The sequence below is a fragment of the Larus michahellis genome, chromosome 4 (assembly GCF_964199755.1).
Source record: "Larus michahellis chromosome 4, bLarMic1.1, whole genome shotgun sequence".
NCBI classification, from domain to species: Eukaryota; Metazoa; Chordata; class Aves; order Charadriiformes; family Laridae; genus Larus; species Larus michahellis.
The window spans coordinates 81,248,133-81,273,490 of record NC_133899.1 but is presented as its reverse complement, the minus strand read 5'-3'; the positions used below and the strand labels follow the sequence as shown (position 1 = coordinate 81,273,490).

The following is a 25,358-nucleotide window of genomic DNA, read 5'->3' as shown; positions in this document are numbered from 1 at the left end:
TTTCACTTGCGTGACAAGCGAGGAGATGAATAGGTTGTCATGCACCAGTTCTCCATCCATTATTTTGCTTTATGTAATCTTCTTCACCTGTCTTTATGACACCCTGTAAGAGATGTTATTTGAGTCAACCATGAGGATTCTTCATTTTAGTCAGACTGTAAATCAGCAGAGTAAGTGCTGGCATAATAAAAGTTTAAGGCTTGCAGGATTTATTGCAAACATGTTCAAAGATCCACTTAAACCGAACAGTCATTGTCTCTGTTTAGTATGGGATTTGACTGGAGATTTGGAAATCTGCAAATGTGCTTTCTCTATAATTTGTGGGAGTAGGGTTTCAGCAAGTGCTGATACTGGTATAACACAGGTGTATTAGTCTCCTGGTGGCTAAAACATCTTTTTAATATTATTTTCTTGTCAGTCATAGTTTTGGTGGGGTTTAATGTTGCAAGATGCAAGGTGTGTTTCAGTGACATAGGGTCACGATCTCATTCAACCGTTTGTGATTCCTTTTCAGTCAGATGCAAAGGTCAGTACAATATATAGAAGTCTTTCTAATTATTTGGGTTGTGAATCAGATCCTCATAAATCCATAAATGGATTTAAATTTTAATTGTAAAAGTCTTCAGTGGAAAGGAGGTGCCTGCAAGTAAACATCTATACTGCTGCATGCTTTGCAAGCATCAAGATTCTTGCAGTAACAAAGATTGCTTTGGTCATCACTGGAGCTGTGGATCCATGTCTGATCCATGTCAGATCCATGTCTGACTAATCTGATAGCCTTCTATGATGGCATGACTGGATGGATAGATGAGGGGAAGGTGGTAGATGTGGTCTACCTTGACTTAAACAAGGCGTTTGACATGGTCTCCCACAGCATCCTCATAGGGAAGCTTAGGAAGAGTGGGCTAGATGAATGGACAGTGAGGTGGATAGATAACTGGTTGAAAGACAGAGCTCAGAGGGTTGTGATTAGGGGCACAGAGTCTAGTTGGAGGTCAGTGACGAGTGGTGTTCCCCAGGGGTCAGTACTGGGTCCAGTCCTCTTCAATATATTCATCAATGACCTGGATGACGGGATAGAGTGCACCCTCAGCGAGTTTGCTGATGACACCAAGCTGGGTGGGGTGGCTGACACACCAGAAGGCTGTGCCACCATACAGAGAGACCTGGACAGGTTGGAGATCTGGGCAGAGAGGAACCTTATGAAATTCAACAAGGGCAAGTGTAGGGTGCTGCCCCTGGGGAGGAATAACCCCATGCACCAGTACAGGTTGGGGGCTGACCTGCTGGAGAGCAGCTCTGTGGAAAGAGACCTGGGAGTCCTGGTGGACAACAGGATGACCATGAGCCAGCAATGTGCCGTTGTGGCCAAAAAGGCCAACGGCATCCTGGGGTGCATCAAAAAGAGTGTGGCCAGCAGGTCAAGGGAGGTCATCCTCCCCCTCTACCCTGCCTTGGTGAGGCCGCACCTGGAGTACTTTGTCCAGTTCTGGGCTCCCCGGTTCAAGAGGGACAGGGAACTGCTGGAGAGGGTGCAGCAGTGAGCTACCAAGATGATTAGGGGACTCGAACATCTCTCTTATGAAGAAAGACTGAGGGATTTGGGTCTCTTCAGTCTGGAAAAAAGACGGCTGAGGGGGGACCTTATCAACACTTATAAATACTTTAAGGGTGGGTGTCAGGAGGATGGGGCCAGGCTCTTTTCAGTGGTGCCCGGGGACAGGTCAAGAGGTAATGGGCACAAACTTGAGCATAGGAAGTTCCACCTAAACATGAGGAGGAACTTCTTTACTTTGAGGGTGGCAGAGCACTGGAACAGGCTGCCCAGAGAGGTGGTGGAGTCTCCACCTCTGGAGACAGTCAAAACCCGCCTGGACGCGTTCCTGTGTAACCTGCTCTAGGTGACCCTGTTCTGGTAGTGGGGTTGGACTAGATGATCTCCAGAGGTCCCTTCCAACCCTATGATTCTATGAGTCACTGGCATGAGGCACCGCAGCCTTTTCCCACTGCAGCTGTACTAATGGCAGTTTCAGAAATGAGGAAGAGGGAGAGACTGAGATACAACCTCACTCAGGTTATTTGGGAGAATGACTGTGAGTCTCAACTGAGAAAATGGTTGTGGGATTCACAGGTTTCTGCTGTGAGCACAGGAGGGGAAAACCTTTGGATCAGAAGAAAATTCAGTGATTTAACTAAACATCCACACTAATAGATTCTTTCTGAGGTTCATTCACCACTTGTTACAAATGAACGTTTTTGTGTGTCTTAGGTGAGACAAACTTGACTGTGCTCTGAATAGTAAAATGTTGTAGTAGGTGACAAGGGTGGTCAAAGGTATTGGAACATTTTCACTACAAGGCAAGAACAGATTGACTGGGACTCTTCATCTTGGAAAGGAAAGGAGTGGAGGGGAAGAAGGGGTAATAGAAGTGCCTGAAATGATATATGGAACAGAGATGGTAAATAGGGGAAAAAAAAATCTCTTTTCATTTAACAACTAAGGTGAATCAAATGAAACCAGAAGACGAGAGTTTGAAAATAAGTTGAAAAGGTCGTACTTCTCTGCAGCATGTCTTTAAACCATGGAACTTACTGCTATGAGATGTTGCAATCAGAAAAATTAATGGAAGACAAACCTACTGAAGCTTTTATCCACAGAAGTTCAAAACCTTTGAGTCAACAAGTCTTTAGACCTTTGACTGTTTAGCTGGTCAAGTAGCACCATGTGTTCATCTTGTTCTTACTCCTTCTCCAGGCACCTGCTAACTGTCATGGTCAGTGACAGAGCCTGGGCTAGTGCTGCTTTTTGGCGCAATCCAGTGGGGACATTCTGATGCTGTTTGGAATAAGAGTCAATTCTAGGAAGCAAGTATTAGACAGTTTGCAAAAGATTTGTTATACTTATGAAACGAGACTTTCTGGCTTTCAGTGAACTTCAAGGACACAACTTTAATCTTTCCTTGTGAGTCACAGAGGCGAATGCCAAGGAACAGGAGGTTAGGAAAGCACCTTATACGTAGCTGAAAGCAATTTCTTAGCAATTCTGGCAGGAAGCAGCTCTGTGAAATCGTATTAACTTTTCAACAGGAGACAAAGGAGCCCATAGCGTGCTTGCAACTAGTGTGGGACCCTTTTGCATCAAATGACTATGTGGTTTAGTTGCACCATACTTAAAAGGATCAGTGTAACTCTGAGGAAACCTTAAGAGAACAGAATTCAAAGAAAAGGCAAAGCAGTGTTTGTAGCTCTCTCCCCACGATGTGGCTTGCTTTCCCTTAGCAAATAATTTAATATTTATCTGGAGTCTTTGTGTTTCATGGAGAAACTTTATTAATTGTAAAGTATAATTAATTTATGAAGTATTTGTCCTAATCTTGTGCTTGCTCTGGTGCAAAGGCAAATGTAGAAACGGCACTACTAGCTCCATTTGACTTAAAAAATATCACTTCAACTCTATACCGTATTAAAATGGGCCTATAATTATGTTTATGAGGTCACACTCTATTTAACAAAATATAGGTTTCAAACTTGTAGCCTGTTTAGTCTAACAGAGAAAAGGAGAATAACAGTCTGAACAAAATAATTATGCATTAACTTATCATTATATCTTAAAATTGCAACTTAGTTTGAGATGCTAGATGTGATAAGTGCCAGTCCAGAGCTGAACAATATTTAGAGTAAGTGTGGCTATTTAGCTTCTGTAAATCATTACTGATGTCTTCACCTCTGGCTGATATACCATCTTTTAACTTGGGAAATCAAGGCATATTTTATATACTTAACTTGAGCCGTCTCACCTGCTGTAGTATACTACTAGACAGGAACTAAACAAACATGGCAAGTGTTTGTTTTTAGAGGGGCCCATAGATTTACAGTTTTTTATCTGAGGGTATTGCATGAGGCATAAGTAATTTCAGAATTTGGAGATACAGACTCCTTCCAATGTATTTGTGACTAAGTGGTGGAATTTCCCTTTACCTCCAACATTTTCTGTGGTGCAGGCTGTGCCTGACCTATGAGTCCCACCTTGTAAGCTGGATGCAGAGCTGGAAATAGTAGACTTGTGCTCCTGCCAGGTGTGCTGTCCTGATACAGGCAGTGTTGGAATGAGAAATAGAATAAATATTATTAGACACATTTTTACTATAGGACAGGATTTTAAAATAAATTATCTGCTGTAAGCACAGAATATACCCCTGCAAGCAGGATTACTTAGACATTGATTTGATGTCCTTTCTCAATGAATAGCTTTTGTCTACATTTCTGTTAATCTGCAAAAAAAATAATACACATTAATATATGTTTTTGCAAATGGAATACTTAATGTAGACAAAAGGAAGATATTTTGATTAATTAAGCAATACACGCACTTTACCAGATATCTGAGAATAATGTCCGTACAGTTGTTCTCAATTTCTTGAAAAGCAAGGTGATTGTACTCTATTTTCTTACAGAACAGTACAAAGTCTATCCCATGTAAAGCACATCTAAAATGTCTGCATATGAGTTTCACAAATGAGACTTAGGAGTGAGATTTTGAAAGCTTAAGCACATTTGTAATACCATTTACAGTGAACAAAAATCAAATTTGCTGCAAGCAAGTGTTTTACTAGCAAGGTGACTAGAGTATTATATATAGCGGGACTGCCCTAATGATCTAGAACAAACATCTTTTTAATTTAATGTCACTGGGCTTGATTTGGGAAGGCAGCTAAAGCAGAAACCAATCTTGGTTCTGGTTGCCCAAAAGGGCTATGTAGCTGTTCATCTGAGGAAAACTACGTCACCGGAGTCATGTGAATTTTGGCATGGACTGGATTTTGTGATGTGGGCTGTTGTATCTCTACCCAGTCTACACAGGAAAGGTGTTGTCCTCACCGAATTGGAGAATGTTTTCCGGCTGAGCAATCGTGATTGAATGACACGATAAACTGAGGGTGCTGATGTCAGTGGGTCATGTAGCAAGGCATCAGAAATTTGTCCTAGCAGAGGATTGCGTCTGCAAATAGCTGTGATCAAAAAGTTGCAAGTTGTTAAATTCCTAGTCTAATAACCCTCATAAAATTTCTCCTTTCTAAATACTTTTAGTTAGATCTTTCGATCAAATATACTTTTGCTTGATTAAAACTGAAATCTGATCTCTGAGTTGCATCTCTCTCCTAGCCTGGGAAGAACTGAGCTGGGTACCCACAAACTTTAAAAATAGGCTTTGGTTTTATCTCCCAGCAGTGTGTGAGGCCGTTCCTGCTGTCACTGACAATTTGTCAGCCCCATTAGTCTAACATGCACTGAGAGATGTTTACACTGGCTTTCTGGCTCAGAACTTCTTCAGAATTTAGGTTAGTGGGACAGAGTTTTAATTGTCAGGAGCTAGCTTACCTCCAGTGAAGGCAATGGAGATGCACCACATAAGCCACAATGACTAACTTGACTAATAAGACTCTAGAGGTACCTAAGGAGTTTCGGCTGAATTGTTTTAATTCTTTAAAAATCGAAGAAAATAATGACTTAATTTCCTAACCAAGTGAGTCCATGGGGTAGTGTTATGTCCAGCTTTATCATGAGTCTGGGATTGGTTGCTGTTGTTATTGATAGGTAAAATCATTGTTGGAAATTCAGAGGGAAGACTCTTCAGGCTGGTGTGTTCACTTGCCGCTAGATAAACCAGAGGCCAGATCTGGACCTGCTTCCCCATGGCCTTGTCTTCTGCGGAGCCATCATCAGCCATGTAGAGGGGAGGCCAGATGCTCCTCTTTTGGAACAACCGGTCTTTGCATGTGTTCTATGCTTGCTTCTTGCTTTGGGGCGTTACGGATGACTGCCAGAGGTGCAAGGCTGTGGAGGACTGATTTGCACTGCTGGCAGAGCCATCAGAGTCCTGGAGCATCATTCTTGTATTCTATTTCCAGTATCCACCCTGATTCTTTCTTTTGGGAACCTGTTTGCATAAGCAAATAAAGCCTCTCTTGTTTGTTTTAATGTCTTGATGTTTGAGCATGACAGAACACAGCAAAGCTAGGCTGTGTAGGAGAAGCAGTGCTTGGGTTGGTTACTAGGAGAAGTATTGTTTAGGGTTGGATACCTGTCCCCATCACGCACTACTACTCATGCTCAGCTACTTCATGTGTACATCAAGGTCTTGTGCTTTATTACTGCATTTCTCTGACAAAGGCATAAACAATAAGAGCTTCAAGAAAAATCTTAGTTACAGGAAGACTTAATGTCTGTGTTTCAGCCCTAAAAAACTGAGATGTACAATCGCTTCCAAAATCGGTCCCAGTCAAGCCAAATTAATTCAGTTTTACAGCAAATAGATTAATTTATTTATTTTTAAGTAAAATTAATTATTGGTCCACATTAGTAAAGCCAGCTGGAATACTTTGTTTCATTTGAAGAAATTATTATGTGGTTGTGGCCTGGGCAGAGGACTAGAAATATTTTGCCTTAGGAATTGAGACATGGAGATTCTTAAATAAAAGGATGTGCAGATATGTCTGGTGTTGGAGTTAAGCAGTGCTATGCTACTGTCCGTGCTGGAGTATGGGTAGCAGAGGCAGTTGTTTGCTCTGCTGGCTTGTCCTGGGAGTGGTCTATTCGCTTCCCTTTCCACAGTAAATTTTTCATTTCAAAGGCTATCTTTTGTCAGGAGAAAAACCTGTCTGTAGGACAACGGTTGTCTTCAGAAAGGCAATGCCCGTGCAGTATTTTTCTCTCGTTTAGAGAGACCAGTTCATGAATGCAACTTCTAGTGTCTTTTGCTTGCTGTTACCTGATACGTAACAATATGATTTTAATTTAATTCATATAATTTCAATCTTTCTGCTATTGTAACTTCCCACCCCTAATAAAAGAAAAAAAAACAAACAAAACCAGTGCCCTTCACCCCTGTGTTAAACTGTAGGCACTGTCCAAATTTATTGTTAGGACATTCATCCAGATGTGGTCCAGTATGCCTGCACTGACAAACGAATTATCTCACAACTAATGCAAAAGAGCCATGTCCAAGTCCAGGGCTGGATGCCTTGGGGGTAGATAAGGCAGGTGACATGGAGCAGCTCCCTTGCCGTTACCGTGACAGAGCGTGGTGAGGGAGATAACTGCATCCACCACAACGGAGCCCTGATCCTACTCTAAAAAAAATATTACTAGAATGGCATGATAATTTTTTTGTATTTATGTATTTCATGTAAATATAAATTTAAAGACTATATTTATTACATGTCCTGAGTTTTCTGAATGGAGAGCATCATGAAGAAAGCAATCAAAGGATGCATCTTCAGCTCCCTGTGTTGTTCTAAAACAACGAGGTTTTGGTCTTATTTGAAACTCTAATGTGTACAGTTTTCCCACGAATAATTATGTGTGACTGCCATTGTCTTAGCACGATTATGATAAAGTACTCTCTCTCATCTCTTACTCTTTCTTTGCTAAGTATGTGGACAGTGTTGCTGTGAGTGATAGAAAAGCTGTTTCTTTCCCTTTTGTGGATGGTTGCATTTCAATTACAGGTGAAAGGTGCTCTCTGCCTGCGCTCTACAGTTAATTGCGTGGTTGAAAGGAATCTCCATAAAACCTTAGTTACAGATAGCTATACTATCCTTCACACTTGGATAACATTTTCTGTGTGGATGATGTTCCCATCCATGCTTAATAGAAAGTCTAGTGGGATGTTTGGATGCCACTTCAATTTGTGTTATAATGATATGCTGTGGGAAAAAATGCTGGTGTGTTTGCTGCTGCCTCAACCGTGTGCTGAAACGCTCACCAAAACAACCAACCAAGAGTGGTGTTTCTCAGTGAAAGCCTTTCTCTGGAGGAGGTGTACACGCAGGTGTAGGTGCATAAAACAGCTAGAGAGAAGGTGATGAATGGGTCTAGAAGTGGTTGATGGTTTTGCACAACTTCAGGGACATTCGTGCATGGTTTGGTAGGTTAGTGGTTGCCATTTCATGCATATTTGGATGTACAAGTTCTTGTTTTCGAGGGACTCTGGTGTGGGAGGAGTGAGACCAGGTTGGAAAGGAGAGTGAGCAACGTATGCCTGAAGCATGGAGCCAAGTCTTCAGTTTGTACATTTGAAAATAAAAGCTTCTTTTGCTCCATCACTTGTGGGCTAAACAGCTCCAAGTTCTCCCAGTCAGAGCAGCCCCTGTGGACTTTGTTAGAGCACCAAGAGGCTAGTGGTGTGAGTTCAGCTAATTTGCTCTGGATGTCTCCCTGCCTCTCCCTGCTGGGCAGCAGATGAGTCAGGGCCGGGACTGCTCACCTCTGCTGTGGGGAGGGTCTTTTAAAAAGCTGAGAGTTGTAGTTAACAGGTTAGACTTAAAAGTGGCATTTTTAATGGAACTGTGTTCTGTTCCAGTACAAAAACTGCTTAGACTAACACTGCATTATTTGTTTAATCGCTAAATTTCATTAGTGTACTCAGTAGCAATAAGACCTCAACTAAACCGTTTATATTTTTTGCAGCAAACTATTAAAATGGCATGATTCTGGAAATATTTCTGATGTCTTCCTAGTGCTTTTACTGCACTGAAATGTAGTAAATAAAAACAAGGAGCGAGATATTTTCTAAAACACTTAACGGGAGTCCCTATGAATGCAGCAGCAGAAAATCAGAGCAGGAGTCTTACGTGAATTTGTTTTTCGGGTAGTGATAAGAAGTGATACAGAAGTCTGCAGGGGATATAGCATAGAATTCATGTGAAAAACATTTTTACATCGTAATGCAAATATTTCAATTTTTCTGGAGGATGTTGTTAGGAATGAAAATCTATTGCCCTCTGGTGCAGGAACACACTGGCAAGCTCACTGAAAAGGGCAACAAAGATACAAGTCATGAGCATTACTAATGATGTTTCATGTGCTGTGAATATCTGTCCATTAGGAACTGGTCTAAGACACCCATCTCTTTACACTTGAGCTGCTGAAAAGCCATCAGTATGGGAGAACAATTTCTGTTCTGTGCCCTAATCAGTCTGGATTTGAACCAGTGGTTTAGAAATGAAAGAGTCTGTGTTCTCTTACCAGTTTCCTGCACTGTTTGGTTATCCTAAAAAGATATTTTTCACTTGAGCAGAACAGAAAATTAAAAGAAGACATAGCAGAATTTGTGAAGAGTAAGATTGAAAGGAAGATCCAAGCATAATGAAATAAAGATAAGTGAAAGAATTGTTGTGTGTTTCTTCTCTGATTGGAAAAAAACAGTTTGTCCAGAAAGCCAAAGTAAGAAGTGCATTGACATAGCATCCTCACATTTTTTTCACAGACTTTATCCTCTAAATAGCATAATAACTATTCACTAGGTAATATTGTGTACAGAAACTGGGAATTAGCTAAGTGCTTGATTTAGTCTCCACACTGAGCGTCACCCTCATATTCACACTTGAGGAACATTAATAGCAAATGGCATTTAAAAGCAAATGAAACTGTAAGCAATTTCCTGCAAGCAGAAAAATAGGAGCTAATGGAAATGCTCAGGTGCCATCCATATTATTACAGTAGATGTGTGCAAAAATGCCCATAGTACCTAGGAGACTTCGAGCAAGAGAATGTGTCAGCAAAATGTCTGAGGCAGAGCCCCCCATAGGAGAGCAACAACTCTTGATTCAGTAGTGTCACTATAAGCACAGAGCCAAGGACTTGCAAAAGTGTGCCTGTATACTTTAGCTATGCATAGGACTTCGGGGTCATCTGTCTTTATCTGTTGTGTTAGATGTGGCTTTTTCAAAGCTTTTGTCACGGTTCACAGCAAGCACTCTGAGATTATTTCTGTTTTCATAGAATCACAGAATGGTTTAGGTTGGAAGAGACCTTCAAGATCCTCTAGTTCCAATGCCGCTGCCATGGGCAGGGACACCTCCCACTCAACCAGGCTTCTCAAAACCCCATCCAGCCTGGCCTTGAACACTTCCAGGGATGGGGCAGCCACAGCTTCTCTGGGCAACCTGTTCCAGTGCCTCAGCACCCTCATAGCGAAAAATTTCTTTCTAATATCTAATCTAAATCTACCCTCTTTCAGTTTAAAACCATTACCCTTCATCCTATCACCACATTCCCTGATAAAGAGTCCTTCCCCATCTTTCCTGTAGGCCCTTTTTAGGTACTGGAAGGCTGCTATAAGGTCTCCCCAGAGCCTTCTCTTCTCCAGGCTGAACAATCCCAACTCTCTCACCCTTTCTTCGTAGCAGAGGTGCTCCAGCCCTCTGATCATCTTCACGGCCCTCCTCTGAACTTGCTCCAGCAGGTCCATGTCCTTCTTATGCTTGAGGACTCCAGAGCTGGATGCAATACTCCAGGTGGGGTCTGATGCAATTGGAGTAAAGGGGCAGAGTTGCCTCCCTCAACCTGCTGTCCACGCTTCTTTTGATGCCGCAGTATGGCTGCACAGCAGATGAGGCCATAAGAGGGCTTGTTGGTACAGATAATTGAACAAATGCCCAGTAATCAGACTGCTCTCACATGAAACCTCTACCCTCTCGATTTGCTGCTGATTTGGAAAACCATTTTATGTCAACATAGGCAAATAGGGGAGATGGCAGATAGCCTGTGTCCGTTTGAAACTGTTGGCAGAGACCTGAAAGCATTTTAGTGTGGATTTTTAACCTCTCCCTTTCCTCTCAAACAGTGCTTTCACCCATGTGGACTTGAAGATAGGTGTTGAGTCTGGCAGGCGTGTTCACTGTGTCTGTGTTCATGTGGTTTGGTACCTGATACAGCTTCTTTGAGTTTGTTAGCAACAGTCAGCTGGATTGCCTCTGTTCAAAGGTTCAGGAATTAATTGTAAACTGTTGTTCCCTGCAACTTTAAAATAAATACCCAAAGAAACCAATATTTTTGCTAAGTCATGGGCAGCCAGGAGGAAACTTACGGTTTGCCAGATTTCTCACACACCTGTCCCTTCAAAGTCAGCATGTCTGGTTGCAGAGAAAGGCTTTACTACTGTTAGTTTTGTTAAACATTAATGCCAGTTTCCTCCCATTAAGCATACAAAGGGACAGAGGTTTGACAAAATGCACTCAGACTGTGTTGCTTGACAAGTGAAGCAGGCAGCAATCAGGAAGCACAGAGGCTACGGCAGGGCACGAGGGACTGAGAGCAGAATTCTTCTGTCTCCATTCTGCATCTTTCCAGGTGGGATATGCTTCTTGAGTAATTCTGGGATGGGTAGGCTGAAGAGATCACAGTGATGGATAGTTGTGTGCTTTTCAGAGGCATGAGAGGAGGAAACTAAATAAAGCAGAAGTGGAGAGCATAAAGTGCCATAGCACTGAACTCTTTAATGTCCTTTCCTTTGACCAGTTTTACAGTAGGTGGACTTTCTACTCATAGGCAGGAATTTGATACCAGCCTTCTGCTTACTAAAGATAGAGATAGCAATAGCTTTAATTTCCAGAGTTTGCAGCTCTGGTATAGGACTAGGGACTTCGTGGGACTAAAACTTGTTTTTAAAGCCCCCCTCTTCCCCTCCTCCTCCTGCTGCTCTTGCTTTCAGACAGAACCTTATTTCTCTCCCTGGCTAAATGCATATTTCTTGTCTAGTCTGATGAAATTCCATTTTTTCCTCTTTAATTCTTAAAGGTGATTTTTAGGTTATACAACAGTATTCATACCCGTGCGTTCTGCCACTGCTGTCTTCCCCCCAGATATGCCCCTGGATGACAGTGTGTATGAGAAATAACATCCTTCTTTTCTGGCATACTTGGGGTGCATGCTTTGGACATACTAAGCTAAATTTGGTTTTATTGTACAGAAAGTGTTAGTCCATAGTTAGAGGCCATAGTTAATTATACATGGGCTGAATATGGCTTACAGTGACCGTGTTTTTCTAAATGCTGACCAACTGCTGAGATGGAAACCTGGCCTTAAATGCAGTGTTGCTGGCACACTTTTGTGTGTTGTGTTGGTTTTGATGCCTGGTTTCAGGTTTGTTTTTTTTAATATGTTTTCTAAGAAACTTACTGTCTGGGGTATGAGACAGCTTGAGGTTTTTTTCCACTGAATAAATAGCAGAAGTCTTATGGGTTTGTGCTGTTCAAGAAAAAATCAGTATTGCGGGCCAAACTCTGTGGGGCTCTGAGGGATGTAACTTAGGGTCAGAATCTGGACTTCAATTTGTTGCTTCAAATATTCATTAGTTGAGAGCCCATGGGTTACTGCAAGGAGTTTGTTATTAGCTTTTGTAGTCTTTAGAGAGCAAATATTTTCACAGCTGATGAGCTTATAAATGTCGCTAGTTGCTTTTTCTTGTTGCTTTATACACAGATGTTGGTATTGCCTCATTTGCTCCATAACATTTTCATTTTCTTGATGCTTTGCCTGATGCTATCTATGTGTCTTCCTGTAAGGACATCAGATTTATTTTTGGCTCTGTCCTAAAGGAAAGGATGGGTCATAGAAGAAGTGTCTACTTGCTTTTAGTTGCTGCAAGTTAAGATTTAGTTGCCCTAACTTAAGTAAAACTTGCAGTTCCTTATTACTGTGCAGCATTCCTGTTGCATATCTGTGGTAGCAAAACATTTTCATCCTCAGGGTTATAATACATGCAAATTCTCTCATAACATATGAAGAGTAAAAACGTATTGGCCAGCTCCTTATAAAACCTAATAGGCCAACAGAAGAGTGTAAAACTAAATCTACAGTTTTATAAGAAGCCAAGGTCTTGTGAGAATGAAATGTTTATAAAGGATATATAAATCCCCCAGATATTATCCTGATTCCAAATTTAGGGTTGAGATCCCACAGCTCTTGTAGGTGTGGTGATGAAATATGGTCTAGGAGGCTCATTTCAGCTGGGTGAGTAATGTACACGTTTATGTTACCCTTGATCACAGTGAAGAAAGTGATGGGGAGTGTCTTTCCCTGACTTAGCTCTGCTCCTGTTGACAGTTATGGTCAGTAAAAAGCAGAGAGAAGCCAATGTCTGAATCTTTTGGAAAGTTTCCTTTAGATCATGTTTTTGAATATTGGGGTGTGCGGTGCTTGAGCACTCACTGATCGCTCTTTTGTTAATATTCAGTGAAACTGAATTAGGGCCAGATGTAGCCTTTGGTCGAGTTAAATTTGGCCTTGTCTGGACTCTTACGTAAATAAGTACGATAGCAACAAGCATTGCAAGTCATAGCTTGTCTTTTTTTTTTTCTTCTTTTTTTTCTCCTTTTTCAGCTTATGTATGTCTGCCCATAGCTTAGAGAATAAATAGATCAAAGATTTTTTCAAAGCTGTGTTCAGCTAAAAAACCCCCAACAGGTCTTGGCTGGCAGGGTCTTTCATATGACACTGAGTTGTGGGTATGCCCAAAACATTTCCTTATTTTCCTGTCTTGTTTAGCTAAATAAAATAGAATGGAGCATACAGTAACCTGTCAGATATAGTAACCTAATTTAATTTGCAGTGCAAATGTTATTTAGACTGAAACTTTGTTTTTCGTAAGTGTGCATTTGTGCCAGGTCAGTGCCTTAAATGTTCCTGTAACAACAAATTTTGCATCAGTTTGCATCTTTAGCAACTTCTCTTTAGTAACTCTTGATTTGTGCTGACATAAGCCAGAAGAAAATCAGACCCTAATTCATAGATATTTAAAAAAAGTGAATGAAAAAGGGCCATCAGTGAAACTGGAAGAAAATTCCCTCTTAAATTCAAGCAAAATATTCAATTTCTTCTTAATCTGTACAAATCTATGCACACTGTAATGTGTACCAAGGGTTGCGTTTGTCTGTCATAGCTGGAATTTATTTTGCGTTCCATAAGGTCAGAGCCCCTACAGAAAATTATGATGATAAGAGAGGCCAGGGCTGTAAACCTTCAAATCCTTCATCCTTCAGAGGCAGGATGCAGCCTCCAAAGATGGGACACGTTGGGTACTCAATGAATGTGTACAGGGGAAACTTTTAATGTGTATTTTATGTTATTTCACCTGTAGTTATGTTCCTTTGCTCCTCTCACCATAGCGTCCGTAAAACATAGAATGTGTCTGTGAATGTCAGGCGGTGCAGCTGTGGTCTGTTGTATGGGTTTGGATGGGTTGTATATGGTGATATGAGTGATGTCAGCTCACAACTTACAGCTCAGTATAAGTTATGGCAGGCAGTGGCACCTTCTGAAATGCTGTTTGTGCCCTCAATCTGTCCTGACACCAAAACTGTGCTGTAAGTCTGTCCTAGCTGTTCCATCCGAACATACAAAGTATTACATATCACTTGAGCGTATATTTCTGGTATTTGAGAAAGCAGCAAGTGCCCATATGTTTCCTTCCCTCTCACTTGCTTCGGCACCTCCACGAGTCACATTTCACTTATCAACAGGTTCTTATCTTTTCTGCTTTTTCAGAAAAAAAATCCTGCATCTAATTCTGTTCTTGCAGTTGTTCACATAAAAGTCATGTGTTGTAAGAGCTATTACTTGTGGTCCCCTCTACAAAGTTATGAATGTTGGACTTGTTCTTAAAAAAGTGTAACTTTTTTTAGGAAAACTGCTTTGGCCATCTTCAATGGTTGCAATGAATGCCGACATATGGGTGACAGACAGACAACTGCCGGGGTGCAATCACATCACGAAGTGGCTGGGAAGTTCACAGAGGGATGAAATACCCTTTATTATGTTGGAAAAATAGCCCAAGTTTTAGGCACAGAGATCTTTGGAAATCTAGGCAGGTGGAAGTCCACTCTTCTAAGGGACAAATGAGAGAAAGCAAAACTTATAAAATTAAGCTAAAGATGAACAAGGACATATTTGTCCGATCTTATCATTGTAAGAGTAATACAGTAATAAAAAAAAGAGCTCTTAGACTGCTTCATCCATATTACAGAAACATGTACAAAAAATGCCCTTCAGAAGACAAAAAAGCTTTCTTAGCAGCATGTCACCTGGAGCGTGCTGATTGTATGCCATTATTTCAGCTTTTTGCTTACAGAGATGAGTTGCTGCAGTTGTCTTGACGACAGGATAGCACCCAGCTACTGGTCAGAGATGAGACCCCTCAGAGGCCTGAGCCCTCTTTAGACAAAGTTTAAAATCAGAATTACTCCTCCTTTTCCCCTGCCTCAGATAGCCCATATTACTTGTGAATTGCCTACACAATACGTGTGCTTCAAGTGCATGGCAATCGGACACATATGGGTTTGATCGGTTGTATTCAGACAGGGCTGATATTGAGGTTGTTCTGGATTCACAGAGGTAATGCGGGAGATTCTATTCTGCTGGGATTTCTTATTTTATTTCCATTTTAATGTATATTTTATTTTATTTTATTTCTATTTTAATGTTTATTTAATTTTATTTCTTATGCAATGCGGTTACTCCAGAAGCAGCACAGACATTTTCGGATCTTTTGAATCACTTTGATGTTATCCTGTTGTGACATACTGTGTTTTCTCCAGATGTCTCAGGCCTGAAACTTGCTGGACTGTGATATTAGTAGTTGAGACAATGACAAAAAATTAAGAATTCCTGTTTCATAGCAGACAGATAGAAAATGGCTTTCAGTTTTATAACCTGCTCTTTTAGGATGTTTTCTCACTATTAAATAAGCTACTTTACAAAACCAGAAAACTGGAAAAAGCAAATCTCTACAGAAGGATCTCACTGGACTTTGGTAGCGCATTGGGGACCAGAGCTAAGCTGGTTGGTCTGGAAGGAAAATGTGGATACTGGTAGGAAAGGCAAAGAATAGATTTTGTATTTATTCTGAAAGCAGCTCCTCTGGGTGGATGAGATAGATGATGGTTGTTAAAGATGGGATGGAGTCCTGAATTCCCATTCTTTTTCTGTCCTTATTAGATATTTATTCTTAGGTCTATTTGGTGAGGTTTTGTGTGACCTAGAAGTTGATTTATATGTGAAGCAGGGAAGGCAGGCTTGGCTGTATTCTGGATTAGTATGCAGCCAGGACTCATGACTTTTTGGCTTCCAGTTCAGTTCTTTTCCCTTTCGGTATAGAGTATTTCAGTAAAGTATACAGTGACCTCGTAAGGTTTTCGGCCTTGTCAGAGCAGAAAAGGGAGAAGCCTACTGTACACAAGATTTTCCAAACCAGAATTCCAGACTTGGAGATCGCCAAACCCAGAATGGCCTCAGACATGTTAAAATCTAAGCATCACAATTTATAAAAATCAGTTTTAACCATTCCCAAATTGTGTGCATGTAAGTGTAGAAGACTTGCAAAGCTCTAGCAGAATTAGTTCCACAGAGATGGAACTAATCTTGCTTTGAGATTCCAAGGCAGATAAACAAGCATGTTGAAAAATCACCTGTGCTTTGAAAAAGCAAAGCTGAGAGCTTCAATGTGTGCTGGGATTTTGAACAGTCATGTTTAGACACGCTGCTAAAGAACAAGTTTCGAGGACTGGAAGTTCTTAACTAGACAAATAAGAGCTTGTGTGTTCTGCCTGACTTAAGAAAATGCTATCGTTTGCTGTGTTGCCACTCTCTCTCCAACAAAACTCCCAAGATCTTCAAAAAGCAGGTGAGACTTAAACATGATGAACCACTTCCAGAACATAATAAAAATAAGTAACAGTCGAGATATCTACTGCATAAATTATTATTCAGAACACGTAATGGGAAAAGAGTAATTGTGAGAGAGGCTTCCATTTTGAACTTTAAATCATATTATTTTTTTGAGGAGAAAAGGAGAGATGGTCCTATGAAACCGGTGCACTGTACTTCGGTGGAAAAGAGAATAGCGCTCTTTGATATTTCTGTTCTTGCTTTTGATTTTTTTTTTTTTTTATTTTTTATTATGTGCATTCAGCTCCGGGTCACTGTGGTGGAAGGTACAGTGTTGGCTAGTCAGTCTTCTGTGAATAGAGGGGGTGAAAAAGACTTAAATATGGCATTGTTTAAAAACCATCCTGCAGTTGCCGTGTAACAGAGCAGAAGAATGCCATAAATCTAGAGTGGCAGGGAATCTAGCCCTCTCAGTCTAGATAATTTCACAATTTCCTGTTACCTTCTTCACCCTTAGAAATTTCTGGCCAGTGCATGTACCTAGAGTAGGTTGGTTGATCGCATCTTATTTTACAGTCATTTGTCATGGTCAGATTTTCGTGCTGTCTTTGCTTTACAGATCCAGTCTCATTCAAGTATTTAGGACCTGACTCATTGGCTTTAATTTATTTGCCCTTTTTTGGTGCAGCTGTAGGGCATAGTTTCCACTTCACATAACTAACTTTGGCAGAATGGCTCCTGAATTTCACTGGTGTAAATCAGTCGTTTTGCTTCTGAGCTGTAAAAACACAGTTCAACTGCATTCAGTTGAGTTTCTGTGTACTACTCTTCATGAACCAACTGCAAAGACCCAGAGGTCTGGAGGGGTTTTGTACGCAGGAATTCATCACAGCACTCTTGTGGATGCATCCCACGGTTGTTAACATTAACTCAGTACTTCTTGGGAACACGGAAACTAGAGCTTTTAAAAACGGCACACAGAGCTTGATCTTTTTTTTTTGTTTCACAGTCCTAGTGGCCTATTGTTTTGTAACTAGTTCTGATACGGTCTCAGTTTTTATTTAAATGGAAAGTATCAAAATTCCTTGGGGGGAAAAAAAAATTAGAAGTACAAACATCAAAATAATTGGTGTTTCTATTTTTGTTCTATCTTTAAACATTTCATTATATTAATCCACTTTGATTTTATTGCCTCATTCTTTCTAAATGCTGGGACTTTTCCATCACTAGCACGTGTACATGGGAGTGAGCCTATTTCAATCAGTCTTATAACGCAAATTCACTATTCAGTTTGGAAAGTATTTTATGCCTTGTTTTCTTCACAATCCCAAAGTCAACAATAAAGAGAGGAGGTTATCTGGAATGCAGATTTTCAGGGATTTTGAGCCACACTCCTGGTGAGAGCTCAGAAATCATAAAGGGTCTGGTGCAAGAGGAGTTGTTCTGTTGCCACTTACATCACTTTCCTTTCCAAGCAATAGACAAGATACGACAAGTTGTGCTACTTGCTTCATTACTGAGTTGAATCAGCTCAGAAACCACCTTACTACTGTGTGTCCAGCACTGAGTGTGAAAAGTTCACCTCCTTTACTCACCATAAGCTCTTATTTAGATTTAAGATAATTAAATAATTAAATATTATCTGTAGTTATTTACTTGAGTTATGTAGAAAATTACAATACTATATGCTCTGCCAGAGTGAAGAATATATTGTAATAGAAAGGTTTACTGCCAAACAAAATTGGGTTTAAATTCAGTAGTGCAGGAGGTCCCTTTTGTCTGCTCTTAATGTTCCCATAATCCCTAGTTACAAGGAGTAGCAATAACATCGATTTTAAAGACCTTTTCTACTCCTGGTACAATTAATACAATGAAAGGTGCAATTAATCTTCTTTAATGTAGCGTACAAGGCAGTTGTCTCATTTATATTTGGAAAGAAAATGTCAAAACTCAAGATATCATCAATGCATGGGATCCTCTTGGGCCATCGCAGCTAAGCAACAAAACCATTTCATACCATGTATTGTGGTGATGGTTGTATGTTTGACCCTCCTGCTAACCCCCCTAACCTAGTAACCCAGTTAGACCAGTCTGACTACCTGCATTTGTCCCCTGAACATTTGCTGTTGCTGCCCTACAGTAATGCCCTGCTGAGGGCTTTGCAGCAGTCGGTTACTGCCTGTCTGTCCTCACCTCTGAGGACACAGCTAGGAGTGAGGAAATGAAAGGAAATGGCACAGCGTCACAAGCAAATGATGCTGAATCTTTGCTTCTCTGTGGTTTGTTTCATAGCTCATCTCAAAAGGCAACCAAACCATTAACTGGTAGTGTTTGATAGCTAAAAGTGGATGACTTCTAGCTCCTTGGAGGAAAGCGTAGAGGAAATTACTCTAGTTCTTGTATAGAGGAAGAAGGAATTTTCTGGAAAGTGTCCCTCAACATTGCTTCAATCGAAGTCATTAAGGTTTTTTGTCCTTTTTCAAATTACTCTGCTTTTTGACACTGAAGAGGCATGACTGGAAGATTGCTGTACTACAGTAGTGTGTTCAGTTTTTGTTTGTGCAGAAGTATTGATTTGTATCAGGAGCTTTCGCTAGTGTGTGTCTGACGGAGGCAGAAGAATGCTTTTCTGTTTGTTTGCTGGGTGATTTCCTGGCAGCAGTGCTGAAATGTATGGTGGTGTGAAAATGTACTAGTTACAAGGAGCTGTTGGCACTGAACCTTTTCAAAAGTGCTTGTTTTGTCCAGGTCACAGAAGTAATGACACAGAAACACTGGATCTAGTTTGAGCTTCTCTTGGTTTCTACACATTTTCTCTCCTCTCCCTACTATGTCAAATCAAGTGGAAGTTCAATGGAAATACCATAGCAAGCCATTACAGTCATTCTTAGTAGCGGTGCATCAAAATGTGCATGGTACGCTTGGTTCCAGTTAACAGGTGAGCAGGGCGTACTTCCCTCTTGCTTTGCCTTGCTCTGGGAAGGATGGATTCCAGTATTCGCAATCACGGTGGCTGGCACGAAGTAGGAGCTGCTCCTTACTCAAGGGACCTTTCTGTGCTGCTGAACCACTCTGTTACAGTCTGACCGTACAAGGCTCTGCTTTCGGGTAGACATCGTCCCGCCTCTTGCTCAGTTCAAAAAATGTGCATCATCATTTTTGTTTCTGCATCCTGAATTATGGGTAGGTCAGGTCTGAACCCATAATATGATCCATTTTTAGTGTGAATACAAAAATGCAAGTACAGCTTTTTAATGTGGTAAGAAGTTACACTTGCATAGGAGAAAATACCCTTTTGAAAATCTAAGAATCCAATAAGTTATATCTTGTTCTCAGAGTTTATTATTTCACTTGCCTTTCAACTATTTGGAGGCTTATACTGGTTGAAGATCTGGACATAGATAAGCTCATCTAGGCATACAATAAAATCCCCAGAATTTAGGGGGTTTTCAACATTCAGTTATAAAGATAATTTCATTTTTTCATCTTAAGGCCTGAACGCATCCATTTTGTTTGCTTAGTAGCCAAAAAGACTAACAAGATGCCAGGAAGGTGTGGGCTTTACCATTATTTTCAATCGAGTGTTAGCAATGGATATCTGAATTAGTGCTTAAAAAGATAATTTTTGTGCAATCTTTTGCTCAAGAGAGGTTGTTTATTTAAAGAAATATTAAATTTATCAACATTAATCGTAAAATGTTATTAATTTGTAGTTTCTTATGAAACAAATTGAAAATTGGTAGCTGAGCATTTCCTAGCATTCTCTCTTGCAAATTTCTGGAGAATTTTGTAGTTACATCCTCAATTACCTGAAATCAGAGCAGCTTTAGTGTCCGTATTGAAAATTAGTTTTGCTGCTCTTGCAAGGAGAAATTTCTGTTGCATTTTTTTCCAATCTCTTTAAGTATTGGCTAGAGCAACAAGAAGCCTCTAGCCTTGTGTGGCAGGCCAAATCTGCTCAATACTCAGCATGCTTACGGTCACAACTGATTCTGATGTTATTATCATTACTCTGAAACAGGTTAGGTTGTCCTGATGAAATTGCACGATGTCCTGAGAAAAATCAGGGATAAGCAGAAAACCTAAATAAAATGTGAAGGAAGCAGTATTTTCCTAGCAAAAGGGGCAGGTGGGGGGGTGAAGTCCCGAGGAATAAAACCAACTCTGTGTGACTTTGTGTGACCTCACCAAACATCAGTGTTACCGCGAAATGACGGGATCTCATCAACAGGAGCCTGGAAAGACCCACTACCTTTTTATCAACATGTTTCTTGCTCTTTTTTCAGTAAATGGGCTCCCGAGCACCAGCATGTTGAAGTGGGAAATTCCCTGGATCAGGGAGCCAAAAACTGTCTTATTATTCTGTAAGTGTTGGTTTAAGCCGGGCAGACGGGATTTGCAAAACTGAAAGATTGCTGAGCAGCTTCTGCCAACTTATCTTTCCTCAGCACAGGATGATCTGTGGAGTCACTCCTGTCGCTCCAGGAGAGCTAAACCAGTGCTGTGGAGTCTCAGCTCCTGAACTCAGAGGTCGGAGCAGGGCAGTGGGAGTTGAGGAGTCCTGTAACTCTTTCAAGGCAACTCACTTAACCACCCTCCAGTCACCTTTAATCCCTGGTCTGAAATGAAACTTAATATTGTTATTAGTGTTTATAAAAAGTCTGTGGATCGTGGATGTAAAATCCTCAATAAATACACATTCTTATTATCCATCGTACTGTGATTTCCAAAGGACTTACAAAGCCAGCTCTTTGGCCACCATTCTGGCTGCCTCCTGTTGTTGAAAGCTATCTCATGAAGTTGTGGGATTTGTTTGTGTGCACTTCTCCTTTCTGGAGTTGATGTTTGGCAATGGTGGCAGGAAGGAGCTGTGCCTTCTGCTCAATTGAATCAAAAGGCCAGGATCACTGCTTTTGGTACTGATTTTGTATTGCGGGCTTTCAGAGTCATCTCCAGGAATTAAATTCTCCCTCTTCTACACACAGCCAAATATTAACACCCACGTTTTGCAGGTAGGAGAAGATTGGTATCTCGTGCAAAATCAGAGACTTCTGACTTTTGGGTCAGATACAGGATGAGGGCTCAGGCATTTATGGCAACAAGAACCAGCCCTTCTCAATCACCATAGATTTTTAGGACAAGTCAGCCTGGCTAGAGGCCTCACATAGAAGGGGGGAATTAAGATTTGTCATCTTTTGCTTTGTGATGAGTAGGGTACAAATTAGCTCAAAGCAATGCAACAAGTGCTTCTGTTCTCTTCTTGATGCAGGTGAGCTACAGCTCTGCTGTTATCCACAGGGGTTCATTAGAACTGGTGAAAGGAGATGCCTGTTGATACTAGCCTTTATTAGAGAAAACAATATGAATACATACATTGGTCCATGGAAATCTTATATTTATTTGAATGTGGGCCTGGAGAATTACAGTTTTTGTAAATTAAAATTTTTTTCTATGTTTGAGTGAGAAAGACAAACTGGAGAGAAGAGACTGAATCAGAATTTAAAGATCAATTGTATCTAGAGTTCAGAATCCTACAGACTGTGACTGATATTACCAACTTTCTCCTACTGTGGGTAATTCTGATTTCTCAGGGAACAACTCACAGCCGCAAAGCTAAGCATGGTCTAGAGGGCTGGAAAACACCCCTCAGTTTCTGTCTGTTCCTGTCGCTGTGCAGCAATGAGTCCCACTAGGAAGGTAGTTTCAGTGTCTGTGACCTCTTTACAAGACATTGTGGGCTGCTTGGCAGGCAATTTGCCTTTGAGACTGCAATTCACTGCTGACTTGCCAGTTGGTTTGAGAGCTGCGTACCTAAGGTGTGTTGGAAGAAAATCCTTATCAGATAGGCAATCAGAGCAATTTATTCCAATGTGTTTCATGAAATGCTGATACTCTCAAAGAAATGTCATTTCCCAGAAAGAAGTTACTGTCCAAGTGAACTTGTTAAGAAATCTAAACTGGCTTCCATAATCTTTATTTATGCTTATACATAATATTTTGCAGGTGTGTGTAGTGACATGCTTTGTAAGGTGCTGTAATGTATCATTGTGTCTGTAGAAAACTTCAATAAAAACATTTTGCTTTACAATCTTTGTATGGAAGATTGCAAGTTATTTAATTATTCGTCTCTGTCCAATAATACTAGTTTTAAAGTCTGTGGAACTATTGTGCCTTTGAGAGAATAATCATGTAATGGAAGTAGGTTTCTTGGGGAAAGACCATTTTATTATCCACTGATCAGCTTTTGGACTTCTTATTTTTTCCAGTTACTCGCCGCTGTTCTTTAGAGAACACATGCCTGAGGCCATACAGACAAAGCATTGTTTTTCTTTCTTGTTGACTTAGTCCTATAGCTTCTATCTGGTTTACTTAGATTTACAGAATAATGCAATGTAAACCAGAATCTTTTCTTAACTGTGGTTTCCCGGGTACTTAACAGCATACGCCTCCAGAGGGCCTGTTGCTCTGCAGCCCCAATCTTGCACAATGGACATGGGTGGAAGTTTTGTAACTGAATTCAGGGGTTTCAAGATCGAGCCTTAAGTGCAATTACCTTACCGGGGACCTGGGATTTAAAAGAACGGCTCATATCTCTAAGAAGAAAGGTTGTGCAACTTCTGCAGGTTATGCAAATCATGCTTTTCCCCTTTTCCTCCTCTCCTGATGAGTCAATAAACCTTTTCTTGACAGCGAAAACAATGGAAAAGATGTTTCTTGGAGTCCAAGGAGATGAGGAACTATGCCTATGGTAATTTCTAAATAGCGAGTCAAAGGCAGAGAGAGGATTGTCAGCATGTCCTTCACCTCTGCTGTCCCATTACTGACTTTACCCCAGTCATTTTGTATTTTATTCTTGCTATTGTCAATACAGATTGTTGTTTATAATCTAATAATTAAGTTTTAACATGCTAAAGCATTGCAGGCACACGGCTTCTTTGCAGGGTCCGTCCATATCCCCTAGCTGACTCTTGACAGTGGATTTAGCCAACATGCAGTTTCAAAGGCCACAGCGGAGGCTGTAGTCTTTATATGTAAAATACACTTCCACCAGGTGATACTTGTTTCGTTGAGAGAAATGTCAGTGCAGCTCTGGAGCAGGCCTGCACGACATACAGGAATTAGGAGAACATGATCTCAAGTCTAAGCTAAAGAAGTGTTAAGAATAATATAAAATTTATGACTTTGTGGTATTAAAATGAACGATGGAGACAGGGCAGACAGGAATAATGAAGAATCAAGGCACCCCACCAGGTCTGTGGAGGCTGATTTAGGTTGCATCTTCTGGTACTGTAGTGGTATATAGGCAAAGTAATTCTAAGTAATTCACTAGAAACTCTGTGCTGCAACAACCAGCCAAAACCACTCATCACCTGTCACCTGCTTTTGATCTTCTGAGATCTCTTAAGACACTTGTCTGAAGCTGTAGAGAATAGCAGGAAATTTAACTTCCAGGATGAGAAGGATGTATTCTGACACACGTCCTTTCTGTCCTGAAACTAGGAAGCTTTAAGCAGTTGTTGGTGAAGTATTTGCCATTATCTTTGGCATGAGATCTCTCTTTCCCTGCGGGCACATTTGTTTTTCAAAACGATGGAGAAGCAGAAGTAACCAAGCAGTGCAACTTCTGTGACAAAAGCCTTGATTATCATAGTACTCTAAAAATTACATAACTTCTCTTTTGTGATAATTTTATTATTGTCCTTTTCTGACCATAACTTTCCCCTTTTGTGATACTTCTGAGCTTTGCTTGCAAAGTATCCGCTGTAAGAAAATGGGATGAAATCTAGTAATTTGGTTTGGGGATGTGTTTGAAGAAGAAAATGTCTCCTGCGTCAAAGTAAATTTTTCAGAAATTGCCCCAGTGCTCTGGACTTTCAGATTAATTCACAGAACTTGGCATCTGTGCCTGTAGGTATCGGCTGGCTGTTGGGGAGAAAACCATATAGCAGCAGGGATCTTCTGAATCTTCTCCCTTTGCTATAGCAGAGACTTTTGCTCCCATGATTTCTTTGGTCAAATAGTTCTTTCATTTTGATTTTGTGTGTACAGGACAATTTATAAAAAACCCAACTTTGTCCACAATCTTCATAGAACAGAAACGTAACTGCATATGCAGGGCATTACTTTTGGGTCTTTCCTTTTCTTTCCTGTTTGGAAAGGAAAGGTTGCTAAGACAAAATATTAAAGGAGTCGTGATTATTCCTGCTATGTCTTGTATCTATGTATTGTGGCAGAGCAATAAACCGCCCTTTTTTGGCAAGGTTTTGGCTTAATTTTCTTATTGCTGTCTCATTGGTGATGAGCCAGCTGAATAACGTGTTGTTTAATTTCCTTTTGTCTTTTTCTTCTTAAAAGACTTTGCAACACTGTACAAAACCCCAGTAACAATGGCTGATTTTGCAAACCATGGCAAAAATTTGTTCTGAGGTTTTTTTTCCCAGGGTAACACTGAGACCTTTCTGTATAGTTTATATTCTTCACCAGATACTATGGACAAATTAAATTAATATGTTTTTTCAGACTGTGATATTCTTTCTATAAGAAATTACTAAGGAGAATTTAATCTGTTGGCCACAACGTCAGACCAAAGACAAAACGGCTCTTCCTTTTGCTGTTTTATTTAGTTTATTGTATACATCAGGGATTTGAAGTGCTGTGGCTAAAATACTGCAGCGTCTGAGCACGGAGGTACTTTGCTTCAGATGTTATGAATTAAAAACTGACATGTTTTTTAATTGGTTTGCTCACTGCAAACAGTGAGTAAACTATCCTCCTTGTTGGTCGGTCTTTCCCATTTTTGTTGCAGTGGGAATCTTATCCCTGACGGTCCCCTTTTCCTGCAGAGGGACTCCTTAATCTGGGAGGTCAGGGAGCTATTCTGCTGGAGATGGTAGATGCATTCAAGGCAATGG

At 40.6% G+C, this 25,358-nt stretch overlaps 1 protein-coding gene across 2 annotated transcripts in view; it reads left to right on the top strand.

Annotated features, from left to right (window-relative positions):
• DENND2B (DENN domain containing 2B) overlaps positions 1–25,358 on the top strand; it is a 180,156-nt gene that overhangs the window by 81,280 nt on the left and 73,518 nt on the right. The gene's annotated exons all lie outside the window — the stretch shown is intronic.